The sequence below is a fragment of the Elephas maximus genome, chromosome 10 (assembly GCF_024166365.1).
Source record: "Elephas maximus indicus isolate mEleMax1 chromosome 10, mEleMax1 primary haplotype, whole genome shotgun sequence".
Classification (NCBI taxonomy): Eukaryota; Metazoa; Chordata; class Mammalia; order Proboscidea; family Elephantidae; genus Elephas; species Elephas maximus.
This window is the reverse complement of record NC_064828.1, coordinates 112,369,669-112,396,403: the sequence shown is the minus strand read 5'-3', so window position 1 is coordinate 112,396,403 and position 26,735 is coordinate 112,369,669. Positions and strand designations below refer to the sequence as shown.

At 39.7% G+C, this 26,735-nt stretch overlaps 1 long non-coding RNA gene, 2 other non-coding genes and 1 pseudogene across 13 annotated transcripts in view; all 4 read left to right on the top strand.

Annotated features, from left to right (window-relative positions):
- LOC126084102 (uncharacterized) overlaps window positions 1-26,735 on the top strand; it is a 66,888-nt gene that overhangs the window by 9,950 nt on the left and 30,203 nt on the right. For 9 of the 11 annotated variants that reach the window (XR_007518939.1, XR_007518937.1, XR_007518936.1 and 6 more), the window contains exons 4-7: window positions 13,705-13,790; window positions 15,723-15,791; window positions 16,219-16,356; window positions 19,802-20,237. This is a non-coding gene — a long non-coding RNA (uncharacterized LOC126084102). The remainder of the gene's footprint in view (window positions 1-13,704; window positions 13,791-15,722; window positions 15,792-16,218; window positions 16,357-19,801; window positions 20,238-26,735) is intronic. The other 2 variants (XR_007518938.1, XR_007518940.1) reach the window with 2 other exon arrangements.
- On the top strand, window positions 12,297-12,368 carry LOC126084854 (small nucleolar RNA SNORD113/SNORD114 family). The gene has a single exon (XR_007519089.1). It is a non-coding gene; the product is annotated as a small nucleolar RNA SNORD113/SNORD114 family (small nucleolar RNA).
- LOC126084855 (small nucleolar RNA SNORD113/SNORD114 family) lies at window positions 14,368-14,439 on the top strand. Its single transcript, XR_007519090.1, has one exon. It is a non-coding gene; the product is annotated as a small nucleolar RNA SNORD113/SNORD114 family (small nucleolar RNA).
- LOC126084847 (uncharacterized) lies at window positions 16,485-16,567 on the top strand (annotated as a pseudogene).

Here is a 26,735-nt window from a genome sequence, read left to right as displayed (position 1 = left end):
ATAATAATAATAGTAAGTAAAAAAAAAAAAAAAAGAAAAGATAATTGAAAGCCAGGGGCCAGGCAGCTGAATCCCTCTCAGCTAGGCTGAGCCGTCACTGTGAGGATTTCCCTTAGAGCGTGACTGATGGAAGACAGTGTTGTCCCAGTAACTGAAGTGCACAGGGTTCCAGGAAGGACTTGCCAGGTGGTCAGCTCAGCCTTGGAAAAGGGAGGTACCCCAGGCCTCTTTAGAGCCAAGGTGGAGGGTGCAAGGGGCCAGGAGGATCTGGGGATCCAGATGACCTGGGGGGGGGGACCAGAGGACCTGTTGGTTGGAGCAGGAGGGTCTGGAGGACTAGAGGACCTGTGGGGGGAGCAGGAGGGGGAGGACTAGAGGACCTGTGGGGGGAGCAGGAGGGGAGAAGAAGAGGACCTGTGGGGGGAACAGGAGGGGGGCCACAGAGGACCTGTGGTGGAGCAGGAGAGTGGGGGGACAGGATGACCTCTTGGGGGGAGCAGGAGGGTCTGGAGGACTAGAGGACCTGTGGGAGGACAGTGGACCTGTGGGAGGACAGAGGACCTGTGGGGGAGCAGGAGGGGGGTGGACAAGGGAATCTGGCGGGGAGCAGGATCGCCTGGGGGTTCTGGTGCACCTTGCACCCTTGCACACCCCACTTGAGCCACCCAACTCAGCTTCTGGATGACATCTCCCACTGGTTCTGGCCCATCTCTGGTCCCTTGTCCACTTGGAGTTGTTTGTCTTTTGTAACTCAGCCCCCTGAGGACCCCCGCCCCCGCCGCCGCCAATTTTTAGCTCCACCCTGGTCCCTTTGCTTCTCTAAATGGCTCCTCGCCCCCCTTCCCCAGGCCGCTCACCACCCATACTTTCTTTTCACTTCCTGATTTAAGAACTTTTCACTCTGAGAAACTGCAAAGGGCACTAAAGGAGAGGAGTAGAAGCAGTCCCCCACTCTCCTTGCTCAGACCCCAGATCCTTTTGGCCTCCCTGCACCCGGCCTCACCCCCCACACCCACCGGGGCAATTCTGAAGCAAATTCCAGACACCACACCCTTTTCTGTGAGCATTCTTCTGTGTGTATCTAAAACGTCAGGACGCTGTTCTTTTTAAAAACCAGAACCACACGCCATTAGCACAGCTGAAAAATTAACAGCATTTCCTTAATGTCATCCAGTCTCTCCCCGGCGTTCCAATATTCCGGATGGACTCATAAATCTCCTTTACAGTTGGCTTGTTCAGATGGGTGGCCAAACTGTCTCCTATACTTTCAAGGGGTGCTGGGGTGGTTGAATGTAAGCGCCCTGACCTGAAGTGAGAAACCCAGACTTCACAGACCTCAGTTTGGGGTAACTGGGGCAAATTCCGTGTTTGTCCTAGAGTCATCGAAAGGGTTATAGATAACGCCTGTAAAGTCCCCAGCCTGGGGTCTAATGTCTAATAGAGTGTAGACACTCAGCAAACAGTAGCTCTTAGAATTTTTCTTATTCCCGGAAACCGCCAAAGAGGAGCTGGGCTGGGGTAGGCAAAACAGAGCTGGCGATTGTCCACGAAAGAAAGGCTCCTGGCAGCCCAGGTCCCTTGAGTGATTAAGACAGTACGTGCACCGCATCTCAACCAGGGCAGCCTGCAGATTGGGTGGGGGAGGGGGAGCTGGGTCTGCTGGGACCCACCCCAGGTCCCACCATTGCCACCCAGGACCCCCAGGGGGCTGATTCACTAGATGGCATCTTCTGCTGTGAGTCCAGAAGAGCCCACTGCCCCAGGCTGCGCTGGCCACCATCCAGCCGTGGGTACCACAGGGGGATGCACGCGGCTAAAACATAGCAGATAATTTCTACAAAGCATTTCTCAACATGTAGGAGACACAGTGGGCTCCTCTCTGCATGAATCTGAGGCAGAATGCAAGGATGCTCGATGCCCATTTGCTCGGGCCAGGCACTGGCATGTCTGCTGTCTCTTTAGATCCCCACCTGGCTGTGTCTGACTGAGGAGGGGGCTTTGGAGCTTGGTGACTTGCCCAAGATCAGCTAGGAAGCAGAATTCTAACTCAGCTTTGTCAGATTCTTCTGGAAAGGGAGAGAGGGAAGGATGGATGTTTGGACAGCCAGCTGGATGCCTGCCTGTCCCCAGGTGCATCAGTATATGGGTGCAGAGGTGCTGGCTGGAGGAGGCATGCTGGGGAGATGGGTGGATGGTGGCTGGCCGGGGGAACGAGAGCATAGCAGTCTCTCCAGACATCATCAGCTTACTTGATCAGTGGAGGGAAGTTTCCTCTGAGCAGAGCTGACTGGTGAAGCTCCTGTCTTCCGTATCACCTCTTAGTGTGCTGACTGGCTCAGGTGGCTCTGAGCAACAGGTGAGCTGCCAGCGCCCAGGTGCTGCACCCCAGCCACTCCTGCATAGCACTGAGGTTCTGCAGGCAGCCTTTGCACTGGCCCCCTGGGTGAACTAAGCTCTGAGCTCAACCACATACCTGGTCCTTGGCTAGTCCCTTGGCATAATCTTAAAATGAAAAACCAAATCCATTGTGGTCAAGTTGATTCCAACTCATATGGACCGTATAGGACAAAGTAGGACTGCCCCATAGGGTTTCCAAGGTTTCCATCTTTACAGAAGCAGACTACCACATCTTTCCCCCATGGAGCAGCTGGTGGGTTTGAACCACTGACCTTTTGTTAGCAGCCAAATGCTTTAACTACTGTACCACCAGGGCTCTTGGCGTAACGGTATCTCTGAATCTTCACAGCCACTCTCCATGGCAGCAATCACCACCCTCAACTGCGAGGAGAGGAACCCGGGGCTTAGGAGTGGCAAGTGACTGGTCCCAAATCACATAGCGAGCCAATGGAGAACCCAGGACTTGAACCCTCGGTTGCTTTCCTTCTGAACCCGTGCCCTCTCCCCTTTCTGTTTCTCTGACTGTGTCTGACAAAGTTGGCACTCCTTGGGGCTCACCCATGCCAGACTCACCTCTTTGGTCCATGGGTGACCTAACTTCTCATCCATGCGGCTTAGTTTACTTCTCAAGTAACATCTTCCTTTGCATGTCCTATTTCTAATGATCACGTGTACAAGGGCCAGCTCTATCACAGGCATCCCACCGTCCCGTGAATCAAGCCAGATTAGATTTTTGGTGGCCAAGTTTCAGGCTGAATGGTGAGGAAAGCGAATGTAAAAATGATCCCAGAGCCTGAAGGAGGGTGAAGCAAAGTAGGTAAGGCAGGCGGCCCTGAGTGGCGCAATTGTTTAAGCACTCAGCCAAAAGACTGGAGGCGGAAATCCGTCCACAGGGACCTTGGAATAAAGGTCTGGTGATCCGCTTCCAAAAAATCAGCCACTGAAAACTCTATGGAGCAGAGTTCTACTCTGACACACGTGGGATCACCATGAGCTGGAATCAGCTCAAGGACAACTTTTTTTTTTTTTTTTTTTAAATTGGACTACCCACATCCACCTCCTAGCTCTGCATCTTACTTGCTCTGATCACTTGTCACTCAGGTTCACTGAGGCTCAGTTTCCTCATCTGTAAAATGGGAGTAAGGATGTCTTTGCTCAATTATCATCTTCTCAGTGAGGCTTCCCCACTGCCCCCCTGCTCCCCACTGCCTGCTGTCTTTTCCTGCTTTCTCTGTCCTCATAGTCTCATCGCTCTCTCATGTCCTACGTGTGTTACTTCTCTCGTTTTGTCTTTATTGTCGTCTGTTCCCATCTGCACCCACAAGGATGCCCACTCTCTGAGGACAGGGACTGTGTTTGTTCTGCTCACTGCAGCATTCCCAGCCTCTAGACCAGCACCAGGTACAAAGTGTACTCTCAGCACGTTTTGGGGGGTATAAAGAAAGATGTTGAATGGTACCCACCCCAGAGGGTTGTCAGCACAGGCAAAGCAAAGCAGTCAGCATGGTGGCTGGCTTTGAGTACGCGTTCCGTAAATATTGGCTAATTATGATTATTATGTCTAATTCGCAGGCCTGTTGTGAGGATCAAACGAGCTAATGTATGCTAGAGCATGCTGGGAACACCGTGTGCTGCTTACAGGAGGCACAACGTTAATGATCCCTTGCTGCTGAGCAGGAGCTGGCTCTTAAACTCTGTGCTTTTCATCTTCACATCACCCTAGGAGGGAGGGAAGACTAGTGGGATTATTGCCGCCTGAGGCTCGGAGAGGGGAAAGGTCTTGCCCAAGGCAAAGGCTGGAGCCGTCCCCAGGGGCCTGATTCCCAGACTGGTGATCTTTCCCTCACTTCTTTAGGAAAAGTTCCCTAACAGTATGGTCATTCACAGTAATATGTAGGTGTACACGTACGGCATTGGTGGTTTAGTGGGGGAATTCGCGCCTTCCCTGTGGGAGACCAGTGTTTGAGTCCCATCCAGTGCGCCTCATGCGTAGCCACCGCTCATCCCTCAGTGGAGGCTTCCATGTTGCTGTGATGCTGAACAGGTTTCAGCGGAGCTTCTAGATGACGGCAGACTAGGAAAAAAAGCCTGGCAATCTACTTCTGAAAATCAACCCATGGAAACCCTGTGGATCACAGCCATAGGTCTGGGCAGCGTTTCACTCTTGTGCCTGGGTCTCTGTGAGCCGGGGGCCGACTCAATGGCAGCTAAGGACTACAATGTATTATATGCATACACAAGGTATATAGAATGATTTTTCGTGTCCTGAGTCAGTCTGAGGCCAGTCTGGGACGGGGGAAGGAGACTAGTGGAGTGTTGGCGGTAAGGTCCTTGTTGAGGCCTATTTGGATTCTGGGAAACAATCCGGACACCAAGAGTCTCGAGGCAGAGACCCCCCAGGAGCAGTCCTGTTTAGTGAAATGGCTTCAGTTGTCCAGAGTGATCCTTAGTTGGGTTTTGATTTTCCAGGGCACTCATGTAAGCTTTGACGCTATGTCCAAAAAAGAGCAGATCCTAACAATTTCTTGCCTGAGGCCCCTGCTTCCCGAAACCCTCAGCTTGGCCTGAGCATGGAGATAATTTGTTTCTCTAATCAGATTGGGGGCTGTCTGATCCAAGGGGTGGGCAGTGGGGTGGGGGTGGCCTGGCGTGTGTGGACAGGAGCTAGTTCTGTGGTCACACAGCTAGTGAGTGCCTTTTAGGGGGGACTGGCCTGACCGCCCAGCACTGCAGCTGGGGCATGGCTACAGAGGGAGCCAAGGATTTGGGTGAGGGGTGCAGAGACGGGTGGAAGGGCTTTACTAGGCTACCTTTGCCATGAAAGCAATAGCTGACTCTGCTTGTAGGAGCCCTCATAGCGAATTGGTAAGGAGCTTGGCTGCTAACCAAAAGAAGGGCAGTTCGAATCCACCAGCCGCTCCTTGGAAACTCTATAGGCCAGCTCTACACGGTCCTGTAGGGTTGCTATGAGTCAGAACTGACTCAACAGCAGCGGGTTTGGGTCTTTTTTTGCTTAGTTACTAGTGCTGTTACTCTCTTCAGACAGGCAAACAGGCACAGAGGTTTGCTAACTTGGGAGGGGCTGAGGCTGGATCTGGAAGTGGGCCGTGTGGCCCTAACCATTGCACACACCAATTCCTGACTGGCACACAGTCTGATAGCAGGTTCCCTGGGATGCCCTAGCAAAATACCATGAAGTGGGTGGCTTCAAAGAACAGAAATTTATGGTCTCACAGTTCTGGAGGCTGAACGCCCAAATCAGGGTGTTGGCCATGTTGCTTCTTCTGAGGGCTCTGAGGGAGAACTTGCTCGGGGTCTCTCTCCTGGCTTCCAGTGGTCTCCAGCAACCCTTGGCGTTCCTCTGCTGCCTGTGGCGGCGTCTTCGCCTGGTCCTCCTCCCTGTGGGTGTACTCCACTCTCCCTCTTACTCCTTTTTCAACTTTTAACTGAAACTTTTTTGTCTCATTGTACGACCCAGGAGACAAGGTGGCTCAGTGGCCAAACTCAGCAATTTTGGGAGCAGATGGCTCAGGCTTCAGCCCTTTCTCTGCCACACACAGTTATAGGTACATATCCATGCTTCCCAAACCATCTGAGGTGCAGAACTGGTTTCTTACGTACAGTTGTAGACTATTTAAAAAAAAAAAAAAAAGAGAGTAAGGCTTGTATGTCTGTGGAGAAAGAAGCGTTTGGACAGGTATAAATGGTAAATCGATATTTTTGTTCTGGGTTAGTGCTAGGTTCACGTGTTTTGTGTCAAAATGAGTAAAAATAATAAAAAACAAGCAGGAAACAATGATGAAGTTACATCTGAATCAAAGACTATTATTACTCTAACTCTGCCTGTGGAGTCCTGGGTTAAGCACGGCATGTGGTGCAGTGGTTAAAGCGGCCTGCTGCGAACCGAGAGGTCGTCAGTTTGAGCCCACCAGCGGCTCCATGGGAGAAAGATGTGGCGGTCTGCTTCCATAAAGATTTACAGCCTTGGAAACCCTATGCAGCAGTTCTATTTTGTCCTGCAAGGTTGCTATGAATCGGAATCCACTTGAAGGCAACAGGTTATAGGTAACTTTGCAAACCTGAGTGCAGTGGGAAGATCTGGGCTGGTCCATTTTAGGGTATGAAGCATAGAGACAGGCGTTTGTAATAGTGGGTATTCTTGTTTTTGATTTGGGTGGTAAATCCGTGCATGTTCATCATCATGATAAAAATTAATAAATGAATAAATATATAAAATGGAAGCTACGCTTGGGCCAGTGGTGAAACTGTGTCATGAACGAAAGATGATAATTATTCCAGTGCTGCTCATCTGACAGCCATTAAAAATATCTCGGTTGTTTCATTCTTTTTGATACTTGCCTATGTTCCCCAGAATGGAGGCCCTAGAGCAATCTAACGATACTCTGTTGATGAAGATCTTGGCTGTGATCTCTGGGAAATCAGCCAGGGGCCAACCAGTGCAAGTAATGATTAGTGTTGTCTTGAGGTTGGGTGTTTGTTTGATGGGTGTTTGCTCCTTTATTAAATATGAGTGAACACATAAATATAATCAAGGATAACAACGTGTGGACCAAGGGCAAGACCTTGTGATGAACCATGGGTGATTAATCATGTTGAGCACAAGTGTTACTGAAATAAAAAATATAATTAGGCTGGTTTCTGTGTGGGAAATGAGAGTTGAGACAGATACATGTCACTGACCCTTTCCTTGTTCTTGGCTTGGGTGATAGGTTCATGTGTGTTTATTGATTTATTAAGAATAAATGGATGCATACATAAATAAAATCAAAGAGGGCCAAGCATGGACTAATGAAGACAGTGTATTATAACCCAAGATTTATGATTAAAACAATTCTGCAAATTTGAGGGACATTAGAAAAGCTATGTAATTTTATTCATTTTATAGGTTTTTACTATTAATTAAAGCATTATGGTTTATGCAAATATTTTTCTGTTGATGAAGATTTGGCTGCTAATTCAATAAGAGGTGCATGTAGGGACATAAGCTCTTGGTAATTTTCTATTTGTTGGATAGGATGGTCAATTCATGAGTGTTCTTTTGTGATTTTTAACATACTATCCATTTGTGTTTCTGGCCAAAGCTTATACACGGTGGATTAGGTTCCCATTTGACAATTCTACACAGGTTGTTCAGCGACGTTAGTTACATTTTTCAGAATGTGTCAACATTCTCTTTAATTGCGTTCTGGTTGTTCCTTTTCCAGTATTTTAGTTTTTCTACCTCCTTATCTCCTCATCTTTGGTTTAGAATAATTGTTTACCTTTTGTTTTTTGTAATGGAGCACCGTACTCACGGATAATATCCTTTATTTTGTGTGCCAATCTGTTATTTCACTAAAGGTGACCTCAGAGGGTAGTTTTGGTTCAAAGTTTAGAGTATCTCAGGGTGATAGTCTCAGGAAATCCTCTAGTCTCAACTGGTACAGTAAGTCTGGGCTTTTTTTAGGAATTTTGAATTCTGTGTTTTTCTCCTGTTATATCATGGTCCATCTATTGTGGCTCTGATCAGAATGGCCAGTAGTGGTAGCTGGGTACCATCTAGTTCTTCTGGTCTCAGGGTAGATGAGGCTGCAGCTCACGTAGGCTGTTGATTAGCTCTGTAGGCTAGTTTATTCTCTGAGACTTTGGTTCCATTCTTCTTCTTTTTTTTTTTTTTTTTTTGCTCCTAATGAGTAGAGACCAATAGTTGTATCTTAGAAGGCTGCTTACAAGATTTTAAGACCCTAGGCTCTACTAACCTCACTAGGATGCAGAACATAAACTTTGTAATGCCAGTCGACTGAATTGTCTCATGAGGCTAAGGTCCCAAGCCCTTAAACCCAGAAAACCATTCTAGCAAGGTGTTTGGTTATGCCGTGAAGTATCTGTAACTGTGCCCTATATGAATATATGTGTGTGCACACACATATCTGTTTGTACATGTACATATAGATACTTCTATCTGTGCACACATATGTACTCACCTATACCTACCCAAACACATGTATGCCTATACACCTATGTACGTGACCATATAATTGTTTTGCGGTTATTGCTGTTATTGTTGCCAAATTATATATGTCATATTCTTTAGCACAAACATCCTTTTCTCTTGTGTGCTTCTTTTTTGGGGGGCTTCTTAGTGGCATTGTTTACTTTGGTCAAGCTGAGCTCATTACATCCGTGTTTTGTGCTTCTTTTTCCATCACCAAAGATAACAAGTATCTGTGCTCTACAGAGTGATTCCTTCTCTTCCTACACCCATCCCTGGTAACCACCAATGAACACTGTCTTCTGTTTATATATCTATTCTTGTCTTCTTATGAAAGTGGGATCATACAATATTTGTCCTTATGTGATTGACTTATTTCACTCAACATTTTGTCCTCCAGATCCATCCATATTATAATATGTTTCGCAGATTCATCATTATTCTTTATGGCTGTGTAGTATTCCATTGTATGAATGTATTAAATTTTGCTTATCCATTCATCCATTGAAGGACTGTTAGGCTATTTCCATTCTTTTGCTATTGTGAATAATGCTGCAATTAACATAGGTGTGCATATATCTGTTCATGTCACTTCTATTAGGTCTCTAGGATATATACCTAGGAGTGGGATTGCTGGATCATAAGGTAGTTCTATTTCTAGTTTCTGAGGAAGCACCATACCATTTTCCATAGTGGTTTTACCACTTTACAGTCCCACCAGCAATGGATAAGGGTTCCAATCTCCCCACATTCTTACAACATTTGTTATCTGTTTTTTTTTTTTTTTAAATCAGTGCTGTTTTAGCTGGGGTGAGATGGTATCTCATTGTGGATTTGATTTGCATCTCTCTAAATGGCCAATGACCTTGAGCATCTGTTCATGTGTTTGTTGGCCTCTTGAATGTCCTCTTTGGTGAAATATCTGTTCATGTCCTTTGCTCATTTTTTAATTGGCTTGTCTTTTTGTTGTCACTGTTAAAGTTTTCTATATATTTTAGAGATTAGACCCTTATCAGATGTGTCATTTTTACAGATTTTTTTTCCCCAGTCTGTAGGTTGTCTTTCTACTCTTTTGATAAAGTCATTTGATGAGCATAAATGTAATTTTTATGAGGTCATGGTTATCTGTTTTTCTTCTGCTATTCATACATTTGTAGTTATGTTTGTTAGCTAATTATTATTATTATTTTTATTTTTAAGAATTAGGTCCCATAGTTTTTTCTGTTTTCTTCCAGGAGCTTTCTATCTTTAGGTTTAACATTTAGGTCTTCGATCCATTTTGAGTTAGTTATTGTATATGGTCCTGTTTCATTTTTCTGCAAGTGGATATCCAGTTTTACTTGCACCATTTATTAAAGAGACTGTTTCTTCCTCACTGAATGGATTTTGACCCGTTGTCAAAAATCAGTTGTAAATAAACGGATGGATGTATTTCTGGGTACACAATTTTATTCCACTGGCCTATGTGTCTATCATTAAACCAATACCAGGCTGTTTTGATTACAGTGGCTGAATAGTATGCTTTGATATCAGGGATGTGAGGCCTCCTACTTTCTTCTTCAATAGAGCTTTGGCTATTTGGGGCCTCGTCCCTTTCTGTATAAAGTCGGTCATTAGTTTTTCCATTTCAGAAAAGAAAGTTGGTGGGATTTGTATCAGGGTTGCATTGTATCTGTAGATGGCCTTAGGTAGTATTAACATTTTTCACTATATTGCATCTTCTAATCCATGATGGCAATGGGTAGTTTTTATGGGTAATCCATGAGCACGGAATGCACTCCCATCTACATAGGTCTCTTTTAGTCTCTTGTAGTGTTTTGTAATTTTCATTGTACAAGTCTTTTATGTTCCCAGTTAGGTTAGTTACTAAGTATTTTATCATTTTTGGAGCTGTTGTAAGTGGTATTGTTTTCTTGATTTCATCTCCCAATACTCTTTGTTAGTATAAAGGAACTCAACTGATTTTTGTGTGTTGATTTTGTACCCTGCAATATTGCTGAATTCTTCTATCAGACACAGCAGTTTTTTTTGAGGAATCTTCAGGCTTTTGTATGTGTAGGATCATGTCATCTGTGAATAAGGTAGTCTTACTTCTTTTTTCCAATTTGGATACATTTTATTTCTCTTTCTTGCCTTATTGCTCTGGCTAGGAATTCCAGTATAATATTGAATAAGAGAGGTAATAATGGCCACCCTTGTCTTGTTCCTTTTCTCCAGGGGAAGGTTCTCAGTCTTTCTCTATTGAGAATAATGTTGGCTGTTGGTTTTTCATATATGCCCTTAATTATGTTGAGAAATTATCCTTTTATTCCTATTTTGGTGAGAGTTTTTATCAGGAAAGGGTGTTAGATTTTATCAAATGCCTTTTCTGCATCAAGTGAGATGATATGATGTGCAGTTCTTTTCCTTTGTTTTGTTTATGTGCTGAATTATACTGATTGATTTTCTCATGTTGGACCACCCTCGCATTCCTAATATGAATCCCACTTGATCATGGTCTATGATTCTTTTGATATGTAGTTAAATTCTCTTGGCTAGAATTTTCTTCAAGAATTTTTGCATCTATATTCGTGAGGGATAAGACAACCCTTATATTGGTCTGTAATTTTCTTTTTTTGTGATTTTTTTGCCTCGATTTGGCATGAGGGTGATGCTGGCTGCATAGGAGTTAGGGAGTTTGAGTAGAAGTGTTGTCAACTCTTCTCTGAATGTTTGGTAAAATTTCCCAGTGAAGCTGTCTGATTCTGGGCTTTTATTTCTTGGGAGTTTTTTTGATGCCATCTGTAATCTCTTCTTTTGTTATGGGCCTGTTTAGATTTTCTACCTCCATCTGTATTAGTTTAGGTAGGTAGAATGTTTCTAGGAATTTGTCTATTTCATGTAGGTTTTCAGATTTGTTGGAGTACAATTTTTCATAGTATTCTGTTGTGATCCTCTTTATCTCAGTTGCGTCTGTTGTAATGTCTCCAATTTCATTTCTTATTTTGGTTACTTGTCTCTTCTCATTTTTTTCTTCTGTCGATCTAACCAGTGGTTTGTCTATTTTACCGATTCTTTCAAAGAACCAACTCTGGTTTTGTTGATTCTTTCTGTTGTTTTACTGTTTTATTTATTTCTGCTCTGATTTTTATTATCTCCTTTCTTTTTTTGCACTTCTTTTGTTCTTCCTGTTCTATTTGTTCAACTCGTCGACGTAAGTTACTGATTTTGGATCTTTGTTTTTTTTTTAATGTAGGGATTTATTGCTGTGAATTTCCCTCTGAGCACTGCTTTTGCTCTGTCCCAAAAGTTTTGATATGTTGTGTTTTCATTTTCATTTGATTCTAAGTATTTTTTTAATTTCATCTTTGATTTCCTCTGTGACTCAATAGTTTCTTAAAAAAAAAAAAAAACCTTATGTAGAACAGACTGGAATGTTGCCTTGTCTAGCGCCATCTTCATGATCATTGGCATGTTTGAGTCCGTTGTTGCAGCTCCTGTGTAGTCTTCTAGCACTATATCAAACAATATTCATGTGCCCCAGTTAGATTCATTGTAGAATAGAACCTAGTGTTTTATTTCTATGGGAAATTAGCCTACAGGTATGTGCCGTCCAATATAGTGGCCACTAGCTCATGAGGAACCTTGACATAGATCAAGAGGCAGTTGTTCGGATGGAACAAGGGGATATTGATTGGTTTAAAGTCAGGAAAGGGGGGAGCCAGGGTCGTAGACATTCACCATACCTATTCAATCTGTATGCTGAGCAAATAATCCGAGACGCTGGACAATATGAAGAAGAACAGGGCATCAGGATTGGAGGAAGACTCATTAACAACCTTGTTATGCAGATGACACAACAATTATTAGTCAATCAAAAAATGAATCAATAAACCAATGTACAAATGAATAAAAAAAATTTCAAAGCTGGACCAATGATGAGTATCCTGGGGTGTCTGAATCAAGTGTTCTGGTTAAACTCTATAACTCCGAGGTTCATTATAAAAGCAAACTTAACCGACTGCCTTGGTGAGACATGAGTTTATAGTTGAAGTAGGGAATATAGGTATCTTGCTCTTGGGCTTTTTTAGATCATAGGTATGGATCCTATCATTATTAGCACAGTAATGCATGAATTAAAAAAAGAGATGTATCAACGAATGCGGGCAAAGGGAGCTAGACATGCACCAATTATGAGATGATTAAATGAGATGTAAATTATTATTACAAATATTTCTGAGGAGCTGAGTAAAATAAGTAAATACCTCAAGGCTGTTATCACATTGTTAAGGTACATACGTGTGCACGCTTTTCTTAATAAAATTAACACCTGCCAACCCCAAAACAAGAGTCAGTGTTGTTTTTGGGTTGGCAGGTGTTAATTTTATTAAGAAGAGAGAAAAGGTTTACATAATAAATACTTGATTACAGAGCTACCTAACTGAATCAGGACCCATCATGGGTCAATGTTAAGAATAGGTTATATGACAGTTATGATTAAAACCAGTTCTGTTCAATGACTTTTATTTTTTTAAAAATAACATCTATTCATTTTTCTGTGGGTATTGAGATTCTGGGCAGATATTAGTGTTAGTCAGGGCTTTTGCCCAGGGTATGTGGGTTCACAAATACTGATGGTATTAATACAGGTGAATGAAGGAAGAGGCTCCCATTTATTATTGATTGTTTAAAAGAAGGCAAACGTACCAATGAGGATCGTGTGTCATTAAAGAAAGTTTATAATTACTCCTGCTCTTCTCTACTAATGTCCATGGAGATAGAAAGGGATTGGGACTCTGCCCACTTTAGGTAAAGAATGTAGAGACTATTGCTTGTAATAGTATTTTAGACCATATTTTATTCATTTATTTGTCTATTCTGTTCATATTTTAGAAAATGAAAATTTGAACAGAATAGACAAATAAATGAATAAATTTATAAAACAGGGCCAAACATGGACCATTGGCCAGAGTAGATTAGGAAATAAGGATTTAAATTTATCCAATTCCATTTAAAAAAAAAAAAGAGAAAGAGAATCTAGACTCTTAGCTATGTGGGTGGGGCTTAATAGACAGAATTTGAAACAATTAATAAGAAATAAGTTCTTTAAAAAAAATTATTTTTTTGCTGGGAATTATAGTTAGCTGTTGTCATTATATTAGATAAATTGATAATTAAATATGTCATTACTAAAAAGAAGGCCGTTCTTGGGCCAATGATGGAAACGTGATGAAAATAGAGGCTTATGATAAAATTAGTAAAGGAGGACTAAGGCCCCTTAAGGTATTTACATCTACCCTGCTTCGATATTTTAGGATCTGCCTTTTACTCCACAGGATCAGTACACCAAACCTGGCCTATTCATTATTCAGTGATGAAGATCTCTGCAGTCACTCTGTGGATGAGGAGCAGAGGGACTTAAGTAAGTAAGAGGGTTCGTGTTCTTGGTTTGGAAGGGGTTATTCATGTGGTCCATGGAACTACCTCAATGGAATAAATGACTGCAAACATGAAATCAAAGAATACCATGCGTGGACCAATGCTGGGATTAAGATCAATCCATTTTAGTACAACCGAGATCCATTAAAAACAAAGTTGGAGGGTGTTTCATTTGGTTTCACAGTTTGCCTAGTATTCTATTTTATTTTGTACCACAATTAAAAATATTCTGTACTGATAAAGTTCTAGGGTGTTAAATCGTTGAGGAGGGAGCCCTTAGGAAGATGTAAAGTATTGTCAGTGTTCTAGTTGTGGGGTAAAGTGGTAGGTTCCTGGTTGTTCATTGTACTGTCTTAAAAATGCAAAGACAGATAAGCAAGTAGCAGTGAACAACATGTGATGGACATGAAGTTTGTTGATTAGTCCATACATGCAATCACAGTCATGCATCTTGTTCTTAGCATTCATGATCCATAGATGTTCGTTGTATTATAATTTATGCATCTAAGGATAAATCCAGTCAGAAAAATATGAATGAAGAAGAAAAAAAGTGCCATGTCTTGACCAATGATGAGTATCCTGGGGTGTCTGAATCTATGATTTTGATTAAACCCATTAACTCTGAGGTCTATTACGAGAAGACATCTAGTTATTGTCTCTGTAGTAAAGGGACTTACGGTAGAAGATAAGAATATTCAGGGTCTTGTTCTTGGGGTTTTGTATTCCTTGGTTATGGTTTTTGTTTCTTATTATAATGAAGTAATGCATGAATAAAGAAAGAAATGAGGGAATGAATGAAGGCAAGGAAAGCCACCCATTGTGAAATTATGAATTATTAATGGATTTCTGAAGCACTGAGGCCTAGTAAAATAAATAGATTAAGGTTTTTAACCCCTTTCACCAGGGAGCAGATAGATGTGTGCAAAATTAAACGTTGTCATTATGGATTGGCGATTGTTTATTTCATTTAGAAAAGGGCAAAATGTTTGCCCAAATAATTAAATAGCTAATTAAAACAGGGCAATCATGAACGGCAAGCATTCTCATGATGGGAATATGTCACATGACAAGAGTTATGATTAATATAATTTATTATGGGCAATGAGCATATGATCAAATGTTCATATTATTCAGGGTTTGGGTCCAATGAATTATAATTATAATAATGACATATTATAATTATATATTATTATAAGTGAATGAATATGTTCATATCTTAGTTAAAATGTCACAAATTAAACACTAATGAAGAGCCTTGTTACGAAATAAGAATAATGATTACCCTGTTTTATACAACTGATATCCATATTTTAGAACATCGAGGCCTTTCCCCACTTTGGATAATGTACACATAGGCACTTGCACATAATAGTATTTCAGTTCTGGGTCGCTGTCCATTTTACCATTTCTTTACATCATGAACAAATGATAAAATTATTCCAGGAGTAATTAAATAAGTGAATGAGTGAAAACATAAAGTAGAGCCAAGCACAGGCCATTGTTAAGAATATTCTGTGAAATAAGAATTTAAATTTATCTAATCTGCAGAAGAAATGTCCATTAAAATGATGATGTAGACCTTACTCAGTAAAGTGTTTGGACAGATATTTTTAATGATCATCCATCTTATTTGTGGGTCAGATTAGTGGATTCAATGGTGTTCATTATATTGTTTAAAATGAAAATCAAATAATTGAGTAAGTAAAAAGTAGTGACATTCTTGGGTCAATGAAATGAAGGAAGTTTTATATCTTCATTTGGTCTTAGTTCGTGTGTGGCCTTCCTTGTCTTCATTCAAGTTTTATGTGCAGTCTGCTCTTGAACTGCATAAGTAATATTCCTTAAAAATACCTAACCTTCTGCTTTTTCATTATTTTTAAAACCTGCCTTTCACCATGGACTTAACCTACCATAGCTGATTTAATCAATATGAAACAATGAAGATTGGCTGATACCTCTGTGTTCAAGAAGCATAAATATTGATGTGAGTCACATTCAAAGTTTATGTTCTTGATTAAGGGTATTTGTTCATGGGTTTTCACTGAAATATTCCAAAGTGGTAGATAACTACATACAATTATCAAAGTAATAAATAGCTACATCAAATTATAAAATTAAAGAATATCGTACATTGCCAATGATGGGAATATACTATGAACCTAGCATAATGATATTTTATTTAATTCTGTACAACTGATGACTCCTAAAAAACAAGATGGAAGGTGTTTCACCCATTTTCAGGGCTGTTTACTATTGGCTTTTATATTTATATCACAGTTGATGTCAACATTTCTAACTTCAAAAGATCTACTTGAGAGGGAGCACATTGGAAGATATTGTCAGTCGTCTTGGTCTAGGGAAAAATAGTGGCATCATGGTTGCTTATTGTCCCATCTTTAAACTATATGCAGGTTAATGGAAGGAGGGGGCCCATATGGACCAGTGATGAGTAAAGGGTTGTTATGAAGAAGGCGTGTTGATTGATTCAGATGTGCCACACTGAGGACCATTGTGAAAAGAGAACTAATGTATGAGAAGTGAGCGTATGGGTAGGTATTAGTAATATTCAAGGATCTTATTCTTGAGATATTGTGATCCATATGTGTTGATTGTATTATTATTGGATCAGGGAATGAATCCGTAAAGGGATAAAGGACTGAAGAAAAAGTGCAAAGTCTGGACCAATGATGACTCCTAGGGTGGGGGTCGGGTCTGAATCTGACACTGTGATTAATCCCTATCTGGAACTCTGAGGTCCACTGTAAAAAGAGAAAAGCTAAGCTCTTTGCCAAATGAACTCATCAATGGATAAAGAAATGTATAAATGAATGGAGACAAGGAGGGTCACATGTGGGCCAATTATGAAATTGTGTAATAAAACAAAGATTATTATTAATCCATATTCGAAACACTAATTTCCATAAGATAAATATATCAAAGCCCTTTCCATAGGTCAGTCTAGACAGATGGACCTAAGAGTCCATGTTGTTGCTTTGACTGGTTGGTTGGTTGCTTTAATTAGAAAAGGGAGGAAAGGTTTACATAAATAAACACTTGCTTAAATAATTGCCTTATTATTTTTAAAAAATAATATTTTGTGTTTTCAGTGGAAGTTGATGCAGCAAATTAGGTTCACATCTAACAGTTACTATACAAATTGTTCAGTCGGACTAGTTATATTTTTCACTATGTGGCAACATTCTCATTAATTCCATTCTGAATGTTGCCAGTCATCTGGTATCCCTGTCCCCTTACCCTTTCGTCTTTGCTTTAGACTAATTGATGACCATTTGGTCACATATAGATGATTTTTTAAAGGTGTGCCATACTCACTGGTAATATTCTTTATCTTATGAGCCTATCTGTTATTTAGCTAAAAGGTGACCTTATGGGGTAGTTTTGGTTCAAGGTTTATGGAGTATCTCTGGGTGATAGTTTCAGGGAGTCCTCTAGTCTCAACCAATTCAGTAGGTTTGGACTTTTTAAGAATTTGAGCTCTGTTTTATCAGGTTCCTTCTATTCTGGCCCTGATCAAAATGGTCCTTGGGTAGCAGGGCACCATCTAGTTCTTCTGGTCTCAAGGTAGATGAGGTCCTGATTCATGTAGACTGTCCTATAGACTTGTTTCTTCTCTGAGTCTTTGGTTTCCCTTTTTTTTTTTGCTCCGGATGAGAAGAATCTGATAGTTGTATCGTAGATGGCCACATGGGAGCTTTTAAGTCTCCAGACACTAATCACCAAAATAGGATGTAGAACAGAAACTTGATGAACTGTATAATGCCAAATGTCTCAGTTGTCCCATGAGACTATGGTCCTAAGACTTCAAACCCGGAAAACCAATCCCACAAGGTGTTTGGTTATGTCTAAGAAGTTTCCATAACTATGCCTTCTATGTGCTTTACTGTATATATGAATATATATGCATGCACACATGACACATATATATATATATAGATATATATGTGTGTATATATTCACACATATACATACCTGTATACATATATGCATACCTACATACATACGTAACCACGCATATATTTTTTGTCTGTTATTGCAAAATTATATATGTCCTAGCATTTACCAAAAACATCCGTTTTGTGTGTGTGTACTCCTCAGTGACATCATTTACCTTGCTCACGCTGTGCATACTTCACCCACATTTGATGTTAACCTTTCCAATCTCCAAAAATATCAGTGTTATCTGGAGAGTAATTCTCCCTCTCCCCCTCATCGCAGGTAGCCACTAATGAACATTGGTCTCTGTTTGTATACCTATTCTTGTTTTCTTATAAAAGTGAGAGTATATACATCTGTCCTTTTGTGATTGACTTTATTTCACCAAGCATAATCCCCTCCAGATTCATCCACATTACAAGATGTTTTGAGAACTCATCGTTATTTTTTATGACTGTCTAGTATTCCATTGTATGTATGCAACACATTTGGTTTATACATTCACTGTCGATGGACGGACGCTTAGGTTTCATCTGTTTTCTATTGTGAATAGTGCTGCAGCAAGCATAGGCGTGCATATGTCTGTTCGTGTCACTTCTGTTAGGTCTCTAGGGCATATGCCTGACGACCTAATTGCTGGATCATAAGGTAGTTCTATTTCTAGTTTTTTGAGCAAGTATCATACCATTTTCCATAGTGGTTGTACCATTTTACAGTCCCACCAGCAGTGGATAAATTTTTCAATCTCCCCACATCCTTGCCTTCATTTGTTGTTTTCTGGGGTTTTTTTTTTTTTTTTTGATTAGTGCCATTTTAGCAGGAGTGAGATGAAATCTCATTGTTGCTTTGATTTGCATCTTTCTAATGGCTAATGATCACGGACAGAAGAGATTGAGTAGAACTTGTGTCAACTCTTTTCTGAACGTTTGGTAACATTCTGCAGTGAAGCTATCTGGTCCTGGGCTTTTATTTGTTGGGAGTTTTTGATGACATCTTCAGTCTCTTGTTATGGGTCTGTTTAGATTTCTACCTTTATTTGTGATAGTTTAGGTAGGTAGTGTGTTTCTAGGAATTTATCCATTTCTTCTAGGTTTTCAATTCTGTTGGACTACAGTATTTTATAGTATTCTGTTACAATCTGCTTAATCTCATTTGGATCTATTGTAGTATCTCCTAATTGCCTTATTGAGAAAAGACCAGTTATGGACCAATGTTGACAATGTGTCATATGATCAGATTTAGGATTAATCCAACTCTGTTCATTGAGTTTTATTTTTAAAAAAAAAAAAACAAATGAGTTGGTTATGTCAGTGGACCGTGAGCATGTAGAGAGATATTCAGTGTTCTTATCTAGTGTCTTGGCTTTCATTGATATTGGTAAGATGTTATAAGGGAATGAGTGAGTACATTCACATCTAGATCAACTATTCAAAAGAAGGCAGGACATGGACTGATGAAGAACATGTGTTACGAAGCAAAAATAATGGTTATTCCTGTTATACATAAGTGTTGTCCAGATAAAGAAATATAACTCTAAGTGCCTTCCCCTTTGGGTAAAGTGTACCTAGAAATTTGCGTGTAGCAATTATTTAGAAAAATGAGTAGGTTATTAATTTATTCCATGCATAATTATATACATGAATAAATAAATGGATCACTAGACATATAAATCAGAAAAATTCTTGGGTCATTGGTGAGAATATGCCATAAAACAAGGATTTATATTTATCCAATTTGGGACAAGTGAGGTCCATTAAAAGCAATCACCCAGCTGTTAAATTTACAAATAGGGAGTATGTAGACATATAATTATGATAAGTACGGTTTTTATTCTCAGGTGGGCATTCATTATATTATTTAAAAACCAAAATTTAATAAGAATACAATGCAAAGGAGTGCCATTCTGGGGCAATGATGAGACTATGAGATGACCCAAGTTTATTATGAATTGAGTACTGCAAGAATAATTTAAAAAATACCGTTAAAAAAGTTAAAAAAAAAAAACAAAACTAACTTTAGGCCATTTCTTTCTTTTGCAAGTTTCTATTTTACTTCACCAAATGAAAATTCTACTCCTGATTTAATCATTATCTAATGATAATGACCTTGGCTTCTACCTCTCTGGGTAAGAAGAGAAAGATCAATGTAAGTAACAGAGTTTACGTTCTTGGTTTGGGAGGTTGGTTTATGGGTTTTGCCTGGATTATTTCAAAGTAATACATGGATGTGTTCCTAAATAAAACCAAAGAACATGAGGCATGGACCAGTGCTGGGAGTGTACTCTGAATGGGGTTTATGATGAATTGAATTCAGTCTTACCAAAGTTCAGTAGAAAGGATGCAGGGTGTTTCATTCACTTTCAGAGATGTTCCACATTTTGTATTATTTTTGCACTGCAGTTCATTTAAATATCCCTCCAATGAGCAAGAGAAGCCCTGGTGAAGCAATGGTTAAAAACTCGGCTGCTAACCAAAAGGTCAGTAGTTCAAATCCACCAACTGCTCCTTGGAAACCCTATGGGACAGCTCTACTCTGTCCTATAGGGTCGCTATGAGTCAGAATTGACTCGATGGTAATGGGTTATTGATCAAGATCTAGGCTGTTAATTTCTTGAGGGAGGAGCACATAGGAAGATGGACAATATTGTCAGTGATTTAGTTGTGGAGTATAGTTGTACCATCTTTAAATGGAACAGGACCAGGCATGAACCAATGACTAACATGAAAAAAGCATGTCGATTAATTCATATGCACGACCCTGAGATCCACTGCCAAGAGGGAACTCATCTATTAGCCCTGTGAGAAGGGGGCATATAGATGGCTATTGTTGTTAGGTGCTGTTGAGTTGGTTCTGACTCGTAGCCACCCTATGTACAACAGAATGAAACACCGCCTGGTCCTGGGCCATCCTCACAATCATTTTATGTTTGAACCCACTGTTGCAGCCACTGTGTCAGTGCGTGTTGTTGAGGGTCTTCCCCTTTTTTGCTGACCCTCTCTACCTTAGCAAGTATGATGTCCTTCTCTAGGAACTAGTCCATCCTGATAACATGTCCAAAGTAAGTGCCACAAAGTCTTGCCATCCTTGCTTCTAAGGAGCCAAATTGGCTGTATGTTTTTCAAAGACAGATTTATTTGTTCTTCTGGCTCTCCATGGTATATTTAACATTTTTTGCCAACATCGTAATTCAAAGGCATCAATTCTTCTTCGGTCTTCCTTATTCATTGTCCAACTTTCCCATGCATATGAGGCAATGGAAAATACCATGGCTTGAGTTAGGCACACCTAAGTCCTCAAAGTGACATCTTTGCTTTTCAACACTTTAAAGAGGTCTTTTACAGCAGATTTGCCCAGTGTAACACATCATTTGATTTCTTGACTGCTGCTTCCATAGGCGTTGATTGTGGATTCAAGTAAAGTGAAATCCTTGAGAGCTTCAATATTTTCTCAGTTTATCAAGATGTCGCTTTTCAGTCCAGTTGTGAGGATTCCTATTTTTCACAAGAATAAAGCAACAATCAATGTACAAACAAAAGAAGAAAAGAATGTCAAGCATAGACCAATTATGAGTATTCTGAGATGAATGAACCAAAAATTTTGATTAAAAACTCTTAACGTTGAGGCCCATTAGAAAATACTCTGTGGAGGAGGAACTTATAGCCAAAGTTAGGAATAGCCAAGGATCTGATTCTTGAACTTTATTCTTCATGGTGTATGAGTTGTATCATAAGTGAGTGAACACATGAAAAAATAAAGATGTGCAAATAAATGAAGACAAAGAAGCCTGCACATAGACCAGTTATGTGAGTCTGCAGTGAAACAAGTTCCATAACATAAACAGATCAAGGCTCTCTTACCTTTTACCATAAGGGGCATATCCTATTCCATAAGAGATTATGTTGTTGTTTTGGATTGGTGTTGAGTAGCTGGTGGGTGGTTTTATTCAGAAGAACAAATCATTTACTTTAAAATAGTTGTTTAAATCATTGCTTAATTGGAAGGAGGCCAAGCATGGACCCATATTGAGAATATGACAGTAGGTGTGACTAATCTAATTCTGTTCACTGAATTTTCTTTTATTTTTTAGAAAGGATCTAGTTGGCTCTCTATATGGGTAGTGAGTGTATGTAAAGGCATTAGTATTAGTTGCTGTTCTTCTCCAGTATCTTGGCTTTCATTGATTCTGATGTAAGTTAAAAGTGAATGAATGAATGAACGAATGAAATAATTAGTCAGTTATTTAAAGGGAGGCAGAACATTGGCCAGTGAAGAGCATATGCCTGGAAACAAGGATGATAATTAGTCCATTTTTCAGAGAAAGCAGTAGAAATCTAGACTAGTTCCACTTTGGGCAAAGTGCATATCAGCAGTTACACGAAATGGTATTTTAATTTTGCATTACTGGTGGGTTTGCTCTTGAAATTTGAATAAATTAAATTGAATAGATTAACAAATTATTCTTTGAGTAATTAAATAAAATAAAACTGTGAGTGAATCAATAAATATATTATTAGGATAAATTTTGGACGATTGCTTCATGCCATAGTCTCAGCAATGTGCGAGTATGGTCCATTAAAAAAGGTGAATGAGGCTGTGAACTATGTGGTTAGGGAGCATAAAGATGGGTAGCTTTAATAGTTATATTTATTACTTTTGTGTTGGGTAGTGGATTCAACAGTGTTCATTACAGTATTAAGAATTAAATTGTAAATAAGTCAATACATAAAAAGCGATGTCATTCTTGGTTCAGTAATGTACCTCACAACTCAAATCCATTAAAAAAGTTAAATCTATGTTGTCCCATTCTTTATAAAGTAGGCATTTTATTTCAAAGAATGAAAACAATATAGCAGATTTAATTATTTAATAGTAATAAAGATGCTGGTTTTTTACCTCTGTGTAAAGGCTTACCTCTATGTAAGGCTTAGAGAATGTTGTAAATAACAGTCAAAATTCATGTCCTTGGTTTAGGTGGTTTGTTCATTACTAAATTGTGTCAAAGGAATAAATGGCCGAACATACAAGTAGAATCAAAGGATGCCTTGTAGGGACTGATGATGGAAATGAGCCAAAGTTTAGAATTAATCCAAGTCAGTGCAACTGAGATCCATTAAAAACGATGGAGGGTTTTTAATTGTTCTCAGAATTTTTTTTTTTTTAGTATTGATTTGTATTTTGTACCACAGTTGATTTAAACATTCCTTCAATGATAAATATCCAGGCCGTTAACTCCTTGAGGAGGTAGCATCTAGGAAGAGGGAAGAGAGTGCCAGTGTCCTCATGGTGAGGTATTGTGGTAGCTCATGTATTGTATTAGTTAGCTACTGCTGTGTAACAAGTTACACCTTAGTGACTTAACAATTTCAGGTAGGAATCCAGGAGAAGCTCACTGGACACTTTTGGCTTAGGGTCATGAGGTAGCAATCAAGATGTCAGGTGGAGCTTCAGTCATCTGAAGGCTTTCCTTGGGGTGGAGGATCTATATCTGTGGCTCACTGACATGGCTGGAATGTTGGTGCTGGTTGCTGGTAGATGGCCACAGTTCCTTCCCACATCGACCTCTTTTCAGAACTACTTGAGTATTCTCACAACATGGCAGCTGACTTCCTCCAGAGCAATCAAGCAAGAGAGAGAGGAGGGAGGAAACTTCAATGTCTTTCATAATCTAGCTTCAGAAATCACACACTATCACTTCCATAGTATTCTATTGGTCACACAGGCCAGCTGTGATTTATATATCAGAGAGGACTACACAAAGCTATGCATACCAAGAGGTATGACTCATTGGGAGCCATCTTGGAGGCTGGCCACCACATGGGCCGTGTTTAACATATGAACAAATTAAAGAGGGGCAAGTGTGGACAAAGTATGGGATTGATATGAAGCAATGAAGTTGGTTAATCTGTATATGTGATGTGAGAGCCGGTGCAAAAAAGGTGTAGTCTCTTAGGTCTGTGGAAAATAAGCTTATCGATGGATCTTAATAATATTCAAGGATCTTCTTTTTAATTTTTTAAATTAATGCATATTGATTTTATTGTTATTAATGAATCAATGAGTGAATCAATACGGGAAGAAAAGGATTGCCAAGTCTGCACCAATGATGGGTACCCTGGAGTGTCTGAATAAATGATTTGACGAGCCCTCAGAACCTTGAGGTCTGTCGGTGGAAGAGACCTAGTTAGTGCCTCTACGGTAGATAAGCTTATAGCAGCAATTAGGAATATTTAAAATTTTTTTCTTAGGCAATTAAGGTTCGTAGTTCTGGATTGTATTATTATCACTGATTCAATAAATTAATAAACATATACAAATGAATGAAGATAAGGAGAGTCACATGTGGACAAATGTGCATAATATGTTTATAATTATGAATACATTTCTAGAGCATTCAGTGCCAGGAACTTAAATTGAGTAAATCTGATGTTGTTTTCCGTAAGGAGCAGTAGAGATAAGCACCTAGGAGTCAGTGCTACTGTCGTGCGGTGCTTGGGGTGTGCTGGTTGCTTACTAAAAATGGGGAAGTATGACGTGCTCAGTTATGTCTGAGAGGAATGAGCGGTGGACAGCTGGTGATACTGTTCAAATTTCGAATCCAGTTTTTGTATTCATAAATATTAATGGTGATATGAGTGAATGAATGAATACATTTATATCGCAATCAATTATTCTGATTATTTTTGAAGAGGGTAAAACAGAGTTTCTCAACCTTGGCACCATTGACATTATGGGCTGGATAATTCTTTGTTAGGAGGGCTGTCCTGTGCATTGTAGGACGTTTAGTAGATTCACTAGTCTCTACTCTTTAGGTGCCAGTAGCAACCCCCTCCCCCAAGTTGCAACAACCAAAAATGTCTCCTGACTTTGACAGATGTCCTCTGAAGGGCGATATTGCCCCTGGGTGAGAGCCACCGGGTAAAGTATAGGCCAATGAGAAATACATGTTACAAAAAAGATAATTATTTAAGCTGTATTAAAAAAAAAACAACGGATATTCAGATCGGGGCGGAGCGGGGGGACCCAAAAACAAAAAAGTAGGTTCTTCCACCTTCAGGCCAGGTTCATAGGTACAGTTGCATTTAACTGGGTTGCAATTTTGGGTAGTTGCTGGGTTTGCCAGATTGTTTTCTCTTGGGAAAAATAGATGTTCAGATTATTCTATGAGTACATAAATATTAATAGATGAACAAATAAAACAATGAATAAATAAATACATAAAGTAGGGTTTAGCATGGGCTATGGTAAAAATGTGTCATAAAGATTTAAATTCATCCAGTTCTGCACAAGAACTATTACTTAGAAAAAACGTTCGTGATTCAAAGCATGTGAGTAGAGAGTGATAGTGACATTTTTAATTTTTGTGCTGCGTGTTGTTGGTCAATTCTAACTCATGGCGACACCACGTATGCAAGTAGAACTGCTCCATAAGGTTTTCAAGGCTGTGACCTCTCAGAAGCAGATCACCAGGTGCCTCTAGGTGGGTTCGAACTGCCAACCTATCAGCTAGTCCTTCAGTGCTAAGCTGTTTGTGCCACCCAGGGACTCCATTTTGGTGTTACATAAGTCAATAAATAATATTCTGGGCCATTCTAAATCCACTGACTAAAGTGTGACAGAGGCTGCAGCATTTTATATTCCCACCAGCAATGGACAAATGTTCCAATTCCTCTATCTCCTCACCAACACTTGTTATTTTTCCTCTTCTTTTTTTTAATAATACCCAAACTAGTGGGCATGAGGCGGTATTTGGTTTGCATTTCCTTACTGACTAACAGTGTAAAACATCTTCCGTGTTCTTATTGACTATATATCTTCTTTGGATAAATGTTTATTCAAGTTCCTTGCTCATTTTTTGGTTGGGTTACTTGTGTCTTTATTGTTGAGTTATATGAGTTCTTTATATTCTGCATATTAAACCCTTACCAGACATATGATTTCCAGACATTTGTTTCATTTTATGGGTTGTCTTTACATTATGTTGATAGTGTCCTTGGATGCACAAAAGTATTTTATTTTGATGAGGTCCAATTTTTCAAACTTTTCTTTTGTCGTTCTTGCTTTCAGCATTATATCTAAAAATCCATTGCCAAATACAGGTTTCTGAAGATTTACCCCTATGTTTTTTTCTAAGAATTTTATGGTTTTAGCTCTAATGCTTAGGTCATTGATCCATTTTCAGTTCATCTCCATATATGGTGTGAGGCAGAAATTAAAGGAGACTTAAATAACCGGAAAGACATCATTCTGCCTGTGAAGATCCAGTTGTCTCAGCAACGGTTGTTGAAATTATTCTTTCCCCATCAAGTGGACTTTGTACCCTTGTTAAAAATAAATTAGCTATAGAAGTATAGCGTTTTTTCTGGACTCTTGTTTCCATTCCATTTGTGTCTATGTCTCCCCTTATAATAGTACCACACTGTTTTGATTAATGTAGCTTTTTTTTTGAAACCGGGAAGTGTGAGTCCTCCTCCTTTGTTCTTTTTCAAGGATGTTTTGGTTATTTGGGGGCTTTTTGAATTCCATATGAATGTGAGAACCACTTTTCCATTTCTGCAAAGAAGGCTTTTGGAATTTTGATAGGATTACATTGAATTTATAGGTTGATTTGAGTAGTAATGACATTTTAATGATGTTAAGTCTTCCAATCCATGAACATAGGCAGTCTTTCCATTTATTTAAGTCTCCTTTAGTTTCTTTGGGCAATGCTCTCTAATTTTCAGTGTGCAAGTCTTCACTTCCATGGTTAAATTTATACCTACATATTTTATTCTTTTGGATGTTATTGTAAATGGAATTTCTTAATTTATTTTCAGGTTGTTCATTGCTGGTGTAGAGAAGCAAAACTGATTTTTGTGTCTTGACCTTGTACCCTGCAACTTTGCTGAATTCATTTATTAGCTCTAGACGGCAGTGGGTTTTTTTTTTTTTTTTTGGTTTTTAGTAGCTTTATTGTAGAATCTTTGGGGTTTTTTAT